Genomic DNA, 12,989 nt, shown 5'->3' on the forward strand with positions numbered 1-12,989 from the left:
CTTCGTTTGAGTGTTTGGGAATAAGTATGCCCCTGGCGTCACTTCTTACGAACTGCTATGTTCTTGCACACCCATGGCATGCCATCCTATAAAGTGAGGAAGTAAACAGACTCATAGTGTTCAACATTAGAGTGCAATCAGTGTCTGTGAGGCTCTCTAAATGTACATATATGTGTGTACTGTGTTGTATGCAAATATAATGTATGGGCAGTTCACGTGGAAATATGTGTGTTTTGCTGCGGTGACTGCAGAGCAGGCCTGGATCTGCTATACCCGGTCTCTGATGATGTGCAGATTGAGGCCCAACACGCATGAGGTCAGGTGACATCATTATAAACAACGCAAGTTGATACTTAGGTTACAGCTATGTAATGAGATAATAAGGACCTAGGCAACGAGGCATTATGTGCAAACATAATTAACAGCAAGTGGTCCAGCTCCAAACCACTGTTTTGTTAACAGGGTTACCTGAAAGCACGTTATTGCATAACAGAGCCAACACACCAGAGCAGAAACAATGCAAGGCTAGTGCAGCAGGCAACCTCGGCCAATCACGACACGCCCTGGTGTGATAAGGATTGGCACAGACAAATCCAGAAGAGCCTGAGCTCCGAGTGCAGAAGGCAAGAAGCAATAAGAGCACAAACTTAGCTGTTAGCCTCTTGCCATGGCCTACCTTCACATCAGCCTTTGATTGGACAGCTAGGGTCAGTGCACAGCAACAAGACTCTAAACAGACAGCAGATTATCTAGCCACATCCTTGTGACATAGCTAATGTCAAAATGTCTGTAGCTTAGATACCTGAGCAGGCAACAATAATTAGGACTAGCTAAGTAAATTGAGAGACCACAGGTGACTCTCTGTTGGTTTAGGGTACCTTATTATTGCATGAATCAGATTAAGCAGTACTCATTGGTTTAGATAGCTGATTGCCAATCACAAGGTAAAAAATTGTGTCCATAACATTTGAAACATTGTTCTTAGCTAGCTAGCTATAGCAAGCCTATGCACCACAGTAGCACGACTGATATGATTTGATCTGACAGTTACAACACAGTAATGAGTGATTTGCTTGAATGGCAACAAACATATCCTGCCAGGTACAAACCTTATTGGCAGGTGCAGTAAGCTGTAGTTGGCTAACATTACCAGTTAAGTACTGCGCTAGCTAGATAACGTTTTTGTATTTTTTTATTGAATCTTTATTTAACGTTAGCTGTGTCACACTTACTTAGGGATAACTGACTGCTTTTTATGGATTTTTTTTTTATTATGAAAAATAACACAAATACAAATACAAAAATAGAAATATACAGACAAATGTAGATACACTCAAAAGGTTGTATTGCTTTTTTGTTTTTATATTTACTGATAATTTCAAAATAATGTTTCAGTTCTATCTTAATGGGATAACTGACTACTCTCACCCATACAAATACAATATTGTACACTACCTTGTACACTACCTGTGGACACCTGCTCGTCGAACATCTCATTATAAAATCAATGGCATTAATACAGTGGGGCAAAAAAGTATTTAGTCAGCCACCAATTGTGCAAGTTCTCCCACTTAAAAAGATGAGAGAGGCCTGTAATTTTCATCATAGGTACACTTCAACTATGACAGACAAAATGAGAAAAAACAAATCCAGAAAATCACATTGTAGGATTTTTAATGAATTTATTTGCACCTGTGGCACCTGTTTGAACTTGTTATCAGTATAAAAGACACCTGTCCACAACCTCAAACAGTCACACTCCAAACTCCACTATGGCCAAGACCAAAAAGCTGTCAAAGGACACCAGAAACAAAATTGTAGACCTGCACCCGGCTGATAAGACTGAATCTGCAATAGGTAAGCAGCTTGGTTTGAAGAAATCAAATTATTAGGAAATGGAAGACATACAAGACCACTGATAATCTCCCTCGATCTGGGGCTCCACGCAAGATCTCACCCCATGGGGTCAAAATGATCACAAGAACGGTGAGCAAAAATCCCAGAACCACACGGGGGGGCCTAGTGAATGACCTGCAGAGAGCTGGGACCAAAGTAACAAAGCCTACCATCAGTAACACACTACGCCGCCAGGGACTCAAATCCTGCAGTGCCAGACGTGTCCCCCTGCTTAAGCCAGTACATGTCCAGGCCCGTCTGAAGTTTGCTAGAGAGCATTTGGATGATCCGGAAGAAGATTGGGAGAATGTCATATGGCCAGATGAAACCAAAATATAACTTTTTGGTAAAAACTCTACTCGTCGTGTTTGGAGGACAAAGAATGCTGAGTTGCATCCAAAGTACACCATACCTACTGTGAAGCATAGGGGTGGAAACATCATGCTTTGGGGCTGTTTTTCTGCAAAGGGACCAGGACGACTGATCCATGTAAAGGAAAGAATGAATGGGGCCATGTATCGTGAGATTTTGAGTGAAAACCTCCTTCCATCAGCAAGGGCATTGAAGATGAAACGTGGCTGGGTCTTTCAGCATGACAATGATCCCAAACACACCGCCCGGGCAACGAAGGAGTGGCTTCGTAAGAAGCATTTCAAGGTATTGGAGTGGCCTAGCCAGTCCCCAGATCTCAACCCCATAGAAAATCTTTGGAGGGAGTTGAAAGTCCGTGTTGCCCAGCAACAGCCCCAAAACATCACTGCTCTAGAAGAGATCTGCATGGAGGAATTGGCCAAAATACCAGCAACAGTGTATGAAAACCTTGTGAAGACTTACAGAAAACGTTTGACCTCTGTCATTGCCAACAAAGGGTATATAACAAAGTATTGAGATAAACTTTTGTTATTGACCAAATACTTATTTTCCACCATAATTTGCAAATAAATTCATAAAAACTCCTACAATGTGATTTTCTGAATTTTTTTTCTCATTTTGTCTGTCATAGTTGAAGTGTACCTATGATGAAAATTACAGGCCTCTCTCATCTTTTTAAGTGGGAGAACTTGCACAATTGGTGGCTGACTAAATACTTTTTTGCCCCACTGTATGAAGTTGGTCCCCCTTTGCTGCTATAACAGACTCTTCTGTGATTGCTTGCAACTAGATGTTGGAACATTGCTGCGGGACTTATCTTGTGGCTGAATGGGGCTTCCATTCAGCCACAAGAGCATTAGTGAGGTCCGATACTGACGTTGTGCGATTAAACCTGGCTCACAGTCCGCGTTCCAATTCAATCAAATGTATTTATGAAGACCTTTTTACATCAGCCGATGTCACAAAGTGCTATACAGAAACCCAGCCTAAAACCCCAAACAGCAAGCAATGCAGATGTAGAAGCAGGGTGGCTGGCGAAAACTCCCTAGAAAGGCAGGAGCCATAGGAAGAAACCTAGAGAGGAACTAGGCTCTGAGGGGTGGCCAGTCCTCATCTGGCTGTGCCAGGTGGAGATTATAACAGAACATGGCCAAGATGTTCAAACGTTCATAGATGACCAGCAGGGTCAAATAATAATAATCACAGTGGTTGTCGAGGGTGCAACAGGTCATCGCCTCAGGAGAAAATGTCAGTTGGCTTTTCATAGCCGATCATTCAGAGTTAGAGACAGCAGGTGCGGTAGAGAGAGAGAGAGAGTTGAAAACAGCAGGTCCGGGACAAGATAGCACATCCGGTGAACAGGTCAGGGTTCCATAGATGCAGACAGAACAGTTGAAACTGAAGCGGCAGCACGACCAGGTGGATTGGGGACAGCTAGGAGTCATCGGGCCAGGTAGTCCTGAGGCATGGTTCTAGGGCTCAGGTCCTCCGAGAGAAGAGAGAAAAGAGAGAAAGCGAGAGAGAGAGAATTAGAGAGAGCATACTTAACTTCACACAGGACACCGGATAAGACAGAAGAAATACTCCAGATATAACAGACTGACACTAGCCCCTCAACACAAACTACTGCAGCATAAATACTGGAGGCTGAGACAAGAGGGGTCGGGAGACACTGTGGCCCCGTCCAACAATACCCCCAGACAAGGCCAACCAGGCAGGATATAACCTCATCCACTTTGCCAAAGCACAGCCCACACACCACTAGAGGGATATCTTCAACCACCAACTTACCATCCTGAGACAAGGCCGAGTATAGCCCACGAAGATCTCCCCCACGTCACGAAGCCGAGGGGCGCACCAACCCGGACAGGAAGATCACGTCAGTGACTCAACCCACTCAATTGACGCACCCCCCGCATTGCAGTGAAAGTTAACATTATGTTCCCGAATGACATCACCAAGACGTAACATATATATCGAAATCAATAGTGGTCCTAAAACGGAACCTTGAGGAACACCTACATTTACGGTTTCCAATCTCTCTAAAATAACGTGGTAATCGATGGTTAAAAAGAAGCACTAAGGTCTAGGACCACGAGGACAGATGTAGAGCCTTGGTCTGATGCCATTAAAAGGTAATTTACCACCTTCATGAATGCAGTCTCTGTACTAGGATGGGGTCTAAAACCAGACTGAAGCCTTTCGTATACATTGTCTGTCTTCAGGAAGGCAGTGAGTGGCTGCTAGACAGCTTTTTCAAAATGTTTTGAGAGGAATGGGATATTCGATATAGGCTGATAGTTTTCTATACTTTCTGGGTCAAGGTTAGGTTTTTTCAAGCGAGGCTTTATTACTGCCACTTTTAGTTAGTTTGGTACACATCTGGTAGATAGGGAGCCGTTTATTATGTTCAACATAGAAGGGCCTAGCACAGGAAGCAGCTCTTTCAGTAGTTTAGTTGGAATAGGGTCCAGTATGCAGCTTGAAGGTTTAGAGTCCATTACTATTTTCATCAATGTGTCAAGAGATATAGTATTCCATTTTTTAAAGAAGAATCCGTAAATTGCTTTCTAATGATCATGATATTTTTGTCAAATAAGTTCATGAATGTATCACTGCTGAAGTGAAAGCCAACCTCCCTTGGGGAATGCTGCTTTTTAGTTAGCTTTGCAACAGTATCAAAAATAAATGTTGGATTGTTCTTATTCTCCTCAATTAAGTTGGAAAAATAGGATGATCTAGCAGCAGTGAGGGCTCTTCGGTACTGCACGGTACTGTCTTTCCAAGCTAATTGGAAGACTTCCAATTTGGTGCAGTGCCATTTCCGTTGCAATTTTCTGGAAGCTAGGAATCTTTGGGTTGTCCGAGAATTTAAAGCACGGCTTTTGGATCCTTGGTTGGGGTTTGAGCAGATTGTTTGTTGCGATTGCAAATGTAACAAAATGGTGGTCTGATAGTCCAGGATTATGAGGAAAAACATTTAGATCCACAATATTTATTCCAGGGGACAAAACTAGGTCCAGAGTATGACAGTGGCAGTGAGTTGGTCCGGAGACATGTTGGACAAAACCACCAAAAAATGGAATATTATCTGCCTTGACTACAAGGTCTGATAAGAATTCAGAGAACTCAGTGAGGAATGCTTTATACAGCCCAGGAGGCCTGTAAACAGTAGGTATAAAAAGGGATTGAGTAGACTGCATAGATTTCATGACTAGAATTTAAATTTGCTATCGTAAATGTTATGCAACACCTCCTCCTTTGCGCGATGCGCGGGGGATATGGTCACTAGTGTAACCAGGAGGAGAGGCCTCATTTAACACAGTAAATTCATCAGGCTTAAGCCACTGTTTCAGCAGTGATAAATTCATGAACTTCTTCGAGGAAAATATCATGATCATTCGAAAGCAAATTACGGACTCCTCTTTAAATCTGCGTATTCCTCCAAAACTCAGTTGTCCTTAGTCTGCACAACTTTGCCAGGAACTAGGATCAAGGGAGACGCTCAAGTTTTTTAGTACTATATCTCATGACACATTGATAAAAAATAGTCATGCTCTCTAAATAAACCTTCAAGCTGCATTCCTGACCTTATTCCAACTGAACTACTGAAAGAGCTGCTTCCTGTGCTTGGCCCTTCTATGTTGAACATAGTAAACGACTCTATATCCATTAGATGTGTACCAAACTCACTAAAATTGGCAGTAATAAAGCCTCTCTTGAAAAAGCCAAACCTTGACCCCAAAAATATAGAAAACTATAGGCCTATATCGAATCTCCAATTCCTCTCAATTCTTTTTGAAAAAGCTGTTGAGCAGCAACTCACTGCCTTCCTGAAGACAAACAATGCATACAAAATGCTTCAGTCTGGTTTTAGACCCCATCATAGCACTGAGACTGCACTTGTGAAGGTGGTAAATTACCTTTCAATGGCGTCAGACCGAGGCTCTGCATCTGTCCTCGTGCTCCTAGACCTTAGTGCTGCTTTTGATACCATCGGTCACCACATTCTTTTGGAGAGATTGGAAACCCAAATTGGTCTACACGGACAAGTTCCCGCCTGGTTTAGATCTCATTTGTTGGAAAGACATCAGTTTGTCTTTGTGGATGGTTTGTCCTCTGACAAATCAACTCTACATTTCGTTGTTCCTCAAGGTTCCGTTTTAGGACCATGATTGTTTTCACTATATATTTTATCTCTTGGTGATGTCATTCGGAAACATAATGTTAACATTCACTGCTATGCAGATGACACACAGCTGTACATTTTAATTAAACATTGTGAAGCCCCAAAAATGCCATCCCTGGAAGCCTGTGTTTCAGACATAAGGAAGTGGATGGCTGAAAATGTTATACTTTTAAACTCTGACAAAACAGATGCTAGTTCTAGGTCCCAAGAAACAAAGAGATATTCTGTTGAATCTGACAATGAATCTTGATGGTTGTACAGTCGGCTCAAATAAAACTGTGAAGGAACTCGGCGTTACTCTGGACCCTGATGTCTCTTTTGACGAACATAACAAGACTGTTTCAAGGACAGCTTTTTTCCATCCATGTAACATTGCAAAAATCAGAAACGTTCTGTCCAAAAATTATGCAGAAAAATGTATCCATGCCTTTGTCACTTCTAGGTTAGAGTACTGCAATGCTCTACTTTCCGGTGACCCGGATAAAGCACTAAATAAATTTCAGTTAGTCCTAAATACGGCTGCTAGAATCCTGACTAGAACCAAAAAATTGGATCATATTACACCAGTGCTAGCCTCTCTACACTGGCTTCCTGTTAAGGCAAGGGCTGATTTCAAGGTTTTACTGCTAACCTACAAAGCCTTACATGGGCTTGCTCCTACCTATCTTTCCGATTTGGTCTTGCCGTACATACCTACACATGCGCTACGGCCTCCTTACTGTCCCTAGAATTTCTAAGCAAACAGCTGGAGGCAGGGCTTTCTTTTATAGAGCTCCATTTTTATGGAATGGTCCGGGTTGGCGCCCCTCCTTGGGTTGTGCCATGGCGGAGATCTTTGTGGGCTATACTCGGCCTTGTCTCAGGATGGCAAGTTGGTGGTTGAATATATCCCTCTAGTGGTGTGGGCGCTGTGCTTTGGCAAAGTGGATGGGGTTATATCCTGCCTGTTTGCCCTGTCCGGGGGTATCATCGGATGGGGCCACAGTGTCTCCCGACCCCTCCTGTCCCAGCCTTCATTATTTATGCTGCTGTAGTATGTGTCGGGGGGCTAGGGTCAGTCTGTTATGTCTGGAGTTTTTCTCCTGTCTTGTCCGGTGTCCTGTGTGAATGTAATTAATTAATTAATTAATTCTCTCTCTCTTTCTTTCTCTCTTCCTCTCTCTCGGACGACCTGAGCCCTTGAACCATGCCTTAGGACTACCTGGCCTGATGACTCCTTGCTGTCCCCAATCCACCTGGCCATGCTGCTGCTCCAGTTTCAACTGTTCTGCCTGCGGCTATGGAATCCTGACCTGTTCACCGAATGTGCTACCTGTCCCAGACAGCAGTCTCTTTAGAGACAGCAGAAGCATTAGAGATACTCTGAATGATCGGCTATGAAAAGCCAACTGACATTTACTCCTGATGTGCTGACCTGTTGCACCCTCAACAACCACTGTGATTATTATTATTTGACCCTGCTGGTCATCTATGAATGTTTGAACATCTTGGCAATGTTCTGTTATAATATCCACCGGCACAGCCAGAAGAGGACTGGCCACCCCTCATAGCCTGGTTCCTCTCTACATTTCTAGGTTCAAGCCTTTATAGGGAGTTTTTCCCCAGCCACCATGCTTCTACTCCTGCATTGTTTGCTGTTTGGGGTTTTAGGCTGGGTTTCTGTACAGCACTTTGTGACATCAGCTGATGTAAGAAGGGCTTTATAAATACATTTGATTTGATTTGATGTTTCAGTCAGACCAATCACATCAAGATTATGATCATTGGTTAGTTCATTGACTATAACTGCCTTGGAAATGAGGGATCTAAAGTTAAGTAGTCTTATTTTTCCTTGCTATGTTGTTGTCTTAAGGTCTCTCTTTATGTAGTGTTGTGTTGTCTCTCTTGTCGTGATGTGTGTTTTGTCCTATATTTATACTTTATAAATGTTTAATCCCAGCCCATGTCCCCGCAGGAGGCCTTTTGCTTTTTGGTAGGCAGTCATTGTAAATAAGAATTTGTTCTTCACTGACTTGCCTAGTTTAAATAAAGGTTAAATTAAAAAAAGTTTTAAAAAAACAAATGAAGCCTCATATCTGAGATATCTACTGCAGCCCTCATCCTCCACATACAACACCCGTCTGCCAGTCACATTCTGTTAAAGTTCCCCAAAGTACATACATCCCTGGGTTGCTCGTCCAGCTAGCGATTGGAACGAGCCTCAACAAACACTCAAACTGGACAGTTTTATCTCAATTTCTTCATTCAAAGACTCAATCATGGACACTCTTACTGACAGTTGTGGCTGCTTTGCTTGATGTATTGTTGTCTCTACCTTGCCCTTTATGCTGTTGTCTGTGCCCAATAATGTTTGTACCATGTTTTGTGCTGCCACCATGTTGTGTTGCTACCATGTTGTTGTTATGTGTTGCTGCCTTGCTATGTTGTTGTCTTAGGTCTCTTTATGTAGTGTTGTGTTGTCTCTCTTGTCGTGATGTGTGTTTTGTCCTATATTTATATTTTATAAACATTTGATCCCAGCCCCCGTCCCCGCAGGAGGCCTTTTGCCTTTTGGTAGGCTGTCATTGTAAATAAGGATTTGTTCTTCACTGACTTGCCTAGTTAAATGAAGGTTCAACTAAAAATAAAAATAAAAATGGGGACTAGTCCAACCCATGAAAAACTTCCCCAGAACATTATTACTCCTCCACCAAAATTTACAGTTAGCACTATGCATTGGGGCATGTAGCTTTCTCCTGGCATGCGCCAAAAATAGATCATAAGTCAGACTGCCAGATGGTGAAGCATGATTCATCACTCCAGAGAACGCGTTTCCACTAATCCAGAGTCTAATGGTGGCGAGCTTTACACCACTCCAGCTGACTTTGGTATTGTGCATGGTGATCTTAGGCTTGTGTGCAGCTGGCCGAGTCTCAATGTTAACAGTGAAGAGGCGACTCCGGGATGCTGGCCTTCTAGGCAGAGTTCCTCTGTCCAGTGTCTGTGTCCTTTTGCCCATTATAATCTTTTATTTTTATTGGCCAGTCTGAGATATGGCTTTTTCTTTGCAACTCTGCCTAGAAGGCCAGCATCCCCGGAGTCGCCTCTTCACTGTTGATGTTGAGACTGCTGTTTTGCGGGTACTATTTAATGAAGCTGCCAGTTGAGAACTTGTGAGGCGTCTGTTTCTCAAACTAAACACTAATGTACTTGTCCTGTTGCTCAGTTGTGCACCGGAGCCTCCCACTCCTGTTTATATTCTGGTTAGAGCCCGTTTGCGCTGTTCTGTGAAGGGAGTAGTACACAGCGTTGTATAAGATCTTCTGTTTCTTCACAATTTCTCGCATAGAATAACCTTCATTTCTCAGAACAAGAATAGACTGACAAGTTTCAGAAGAAAGTGCTTTGTTTCTAGCAATTTTGAGCCTGTAATCGAACCCACAAATGCTGATGCTCCAGATACTCAACTAGTCTAAAGAAGGCCAGTTTTTTTGCTTCTTTAATCAGATCAACAGGTTTTAGCTGTGCTAATATAATTGCACATGGGTTTTCTAATGATCAGTTAGCCTTTTAAAATTATAAACTTGTATTAGCTAACACAACGTGCCCATTGGAACATAGGAGTGATGGTTGCTGATAATGGGCCTCTGTATGCCTATGTAGATATTCCATTAAAAATCAGCCGTTTCCAGCTACAATAGTAATTTACAACACTAACAATGTCTACACTGTATTTCGGATCAATTTGATGTTATTTTAATGGACAAACATTTTTTGCTTTTCTTTCAAAAACAAGGACATTTCTATGTGACCCCAAACTTTTGGACGGTAGTGGATATATATAAAAAAGTATTTGCATTATCTGTCATTTGCACCGCCTATTTTTTTAATTGATTTTATTATACTTTTTTTTTTTATACTTTGTTTATTGAATTTTCAATACCAGCATTTAAAAAACAATTGCACTTGTAAGTTATTTGGTAGTAATATAGAACAACACATCAAAGACAACAATATAGCAAAACATAGAGAGAGACATAGAAAATACACTTTTTTTTTTAAATACAAAAAAATAAAAATAAAAATGATAAATATATAATTTGATACAGTTATAGGTCAACTAGAACAGATAATACCGTTCTTAACATCTGAGATGTCGTGTATGCACATACCAGGCCTCTTACGTCACCAATATATAAATATACATCACTCTGGCACTGCAGGGAAATGTAGTTGTTTAACATAAGAAAATAAGGGAGCCCACATTGCATTGAATTTGTATACAGACCCATTGAGTGTGTTGAATTTTTTCCAACTTTATGCAACTCAAAACAGATTTAATCCAAAGAGCATGAGAAGGGGCTGCAGAGGATTTCCATCTAAGTCAAATTAATCGTCTCGCTAACAAAGTGACAAAGGCAATTACATCCTTATTCATTTTGGTCAACTGTATTGTGGGTAAGGAAACCCCAAATAGTGCAATAAAAGGGTCTGGCTCGATCTGTGTGCGCTTAATTCTGAGAGTGTGTTAAAGATATCTTTCCAGAAACCAACAAGAGATGGGCAACACCAAAACATGTGTACATGATTAGCAGGAGACTGATTACATCGTAGACAATTATGGTTCACATCCTTGTTAATTTTGGATAATCTTGCTTTGGTCCAGTGGGCCCTATGAATGAGTTTGCATTGAATGAGGCCATGTCGAGCGCAGATAGAAGAGCTATGTACTCCTTTGAGTGCCCCTTCTCATAGTTCATCAGATATTTCCTCACCCAGTTCCTCCTCCCGTGAGGATTTAATATTGTTCAATGAGATGGTTTGTAGTGAGCAAATTTGACTATAGATTATTGACACGGTGCTTTTCAGAGTAGGAAGTGAGATAAGAAATGTGTCGAACTGTGTTTTACCAGGAAGGGTGGGGATTCTTGGATCTATGCTGCGGACCTAACTCTGGACTTGTAAGAACCTAAAAAAATGATGTCTGTTGAGACCAGATTTAGCTGATAATTGTTCAAACGTACTAAATGTATTGTTAACATACAGATCTCTGAATCTTTTAATTCCGAGACTAGACCATGTTGAGAAAGCACCATCAACCACAGATGGGGTAAAAGCTAGGTTTGAGGCTACCGGAGCCAAAGAAGAGGATGTTTGAAACCCAAAGTGGCACCTAAATTGATTCCAGATCTTCAATGTTGTTTTGACATATATACTGTATTTTTGGTGAAGGAAGAGTAAGGGCCTGTAATGGAGGAGTGAGCAAGGGAAGACAATGATGCCGGTATAGACGAGGTGGCCTCCATCTCTAGCCAAATTGGGGGTGGGAATATCTCTCTGCTCTGCAACCATTACTGAATTACCCAATAATAGAATCTAAAATCCGGTAGAGCTAGACTGCTGTCTGGTTTGGGCCTCTGCAAAAGCTGTTTTCGCATCCTGGGGGGCTTTTTGTCCCATATAAAGTGTAGTATTAGGCCGTCGATCTTTTTGAAAAATGTATTGGAAAGAAAAATCGGAAGGCACTGATAGAGATATAAGAATTTAGGGAGAGTATTCATTTTAATAGAATTAATTATTGCGACTAAGGAGAGGTGTAGCAAAGACCAGCATTCCAAATTGTCCTTAGTGCGGGTTAAAAGAGGAGCAAAGTTGGCTTGAAAAAGGTTTTCAAATCTTATTGTGACATGTACCCCGAGATAAATAAAACTACTGTGAGCAATTTTAAATGGCAAGTTATGTAAAAATGATTTTTTTTGCGGCCATATTAAGCGGCATCAATTCGCTTTTACTGAGATTCAGTTTATACCCTGATAAGTGACTGAAGGATGCAAAAGTGACAAGGGCAGCAGGAACAGAGACAGAAAGGTTGGACGTGTATAATAATAAATCATCTGCATGTAAAGACAGTTTGTGTTCGTGTCCGTATCTGACTATACCTTTGATGAGGGGGTTGGAGCGAAGTGCCATTGCAAGAGGTTCTATGGCGAGGGCAAACAGTAAGGGACTTAAAGGACAACCCTGGCATGTCGATCATTGCAAAGGGAAGCAATTTGATTGAGTGTTATTAGTCCTGACAGAGGCTTGAGGGGATGAGTACAGAAGTCTTATGCAAGTCATGAATTTGGAGCCAAAAGCAAATTTATTTAGAGTGTAAAAAAGGTATTTCCATTCCACCCGATCAAACCCTTTCTCCGCATCCAGGGATATAATGGCTTCAGAGGTATTAAGGACAGAAGGATTATACAGTATATAATATTAAAGAATTGTCGAAGATTGAAGAATGAGTGTCTATTTTTAATAAAAACCTGTTTGATCCGGAGAGATAATTGATGAGAGGACTGTTTCCAGACGCGTTGCCAGAAGTTTGGCTAGAATTTTATAGTCAACATTTAGCAGGCTAATTGGACGGTATGATACACAGTCAAGAGGGTCTTTGTTTTTTTAAAGAATAAGACAAATGGTTGCCTGAGTGAGAGTCTGTGGGAGAACACCATTTACAAATGCTTCATTGTACATTTCAATTAGAATGGGGGATATTTTGGAGATAAAC

The sequence above is a fragment of the Oncorhynchus mykiss genome, chromosome 5 (assembly GCF_057628025.1).
Source record: "Oncorhynchus mykiss isolate SJ-2025 chromosome 5, ASM5762802v1, whole genome shotgun sequence".
Taxonomy (NCBI): Eukaryota; Metazoa; Chordata; class Actinopteri; order Salmoniformes; family Salmonidae; genus Oncorhynchus; species Oncorhynchus mykiss.